This window comes from Perkinsus marinus (genome assembly GCF_000006405.1).
Source record: "Perkinsus marinus ATCC 50983 genomic scaffold scf_1104296931962, whole genome shotgun sequence".
Lineage (NCBI taxonomy): Eukaryota > Perkinsozoa > Perkinsida > Perkinsidae > Perkinsus > Perkinsus marinus.
In genome coordinates this window covers 1-1,218 of record NW_003215577.1, presented here as the reverse complement: position 1 = coordinate 1,218, position 1,218 = coordinate 1, and the positions used below count along the sequence as shown (strand labels likewise).

At 48.5% G+C, this 1,218-nt stretch overlaps 4 non-coding genes across 4 annotated transcripts; 1 reads left to right on the top strand and 3 right to left on the bottom strand.

The window, feature by feature from the left end:
• Positions 1 to 117: 117 nt before the first annotated feature.
• Pmar_PMAR024459 lies at positions 118 to 190 on the bottom strand. Its single transcript has one exon. It is a non-coding gene; the product is annotated as a tRNA-Ala (tRNA).
• Positions 191 to 369: 179 nt separating this feature from the next.
• On the top strand, positions 370 to 443 carry Pmar_PMAR024458. Its single transcript has one exon. It is a non-coding gene; the product is annotated as a tRNA-Ile (tRNA).
• A 98-nt stretch (positions 444 to 541) lies between these two features.
• Positions 542 to 614, bottom strand: Pmar_PMAR024457. Its single transcript has one exon. It is a non-coding gene; the product is annotated as a tRNA-Phe (tRNA).
• A 165-nt stretch (positions 615 to 779) lies between these two features.
• On the bottom strand, positions 780 to 852 carry Pmar_PMAR024456. The gene has a single exon. It is a non-coding gene; the product is annotated as a tRNA-Met (tRNA).
• Positions 853 to 1,218: the final 366 nt, after the last annotated feature.

Sequence of the window (1,218 nt, the reverse complement as noted above, 5' to 3'; positions counted from 1 at the left end):
TTTAATCCTCGTGCAACCTGATCCATCATTGTACCTTACTTCTTACACTTCAAACTTCAGATACCTTTCAACGATGTAATGCAGTTGAATTACTCATGCTAGCAACGTCAAAGAAAATGGAGAACCCGGGCATCGATCCCGGTGCCTCTCGCTTGCTAAGCGAGCGCTCTACCATTTGAGCTAGTCCCCCACGCGCGTGCTTTCAGAGATGCTTATGCTTTGTGAGGGTCGCTCAAATGGCCCCTGATCCCCTTGCCCAAAGTTGGATATACCGTGGACCGGAGTCTAGCGCCACGTGCCCACTTTGGCAACATTGGACAGGGGGAGTGGGGACGCACGTGAGTTTCATACCTTTACCATGTGCAGTTTGGTCGTTTAGCTCAGTCGGTTAGAGCATCGTGCTAATAACGCGAGGGTCGCAGGTTCGAGCCCTGCATCGACCACTCTTTATTTATCTTTGCTCACTCGTGTTCTCGCTAGCTCGACCTAGGGCGGAATGGATCAGTACAGACTCATTCCGACTAAAACTTAAACTCAATAATGCCCAGACCCAGGATCGAACTGAGGACCTCCAGATCTTCAGTCTGGCGCTCTCCCAACTGAGCTATCTGGGCTGAATCACGAATACATCGGATCACCTGCCTGCGTGGCCGATAGACATTTTTATCAGTAATGGAAAACGTCCTTCCGAGCCAGTGAACACTTTTCACAGTAATGGAAAACATCCTTCCGAGCCAGTGAACACTTTTCACCAATGAAAAGCACCACCTGATTCACAATGCGGCCTGCGAGGATCGAACTCGCGACCTTAGGATTATGAGACCTACGCGCTACCTACTGCGCCAAAGCCGCATGAAAGGCGGTAAATGTCCAAGAGTGGAGTTGACCGACTTACCTTTATCATTTCTTTTTTGATCTTTTCCGATCCCCCCTAACTCATGACAACCACCCGACGGCTCGTTTTCGTGGCCCTCTACGAGATCTTATTTGTTCTCCCTAGATTGGTTCTATATGTCACCGTATCCTTGCATTCGTGCTCGATGATGCCTGCTTTGTTCACGGTTATTTCCTTGTACCAGTGTTCAGAACACTGTGTTCTGGTGACTGGTGACACAAGATTCGAGAGGAGATACCCATTTATAGATTGCCTAGAAATTATTTGGTGTTGTGTAACCAATTATCACCATGCTGACGAGTCACGCGATTCGAGGGAATTTC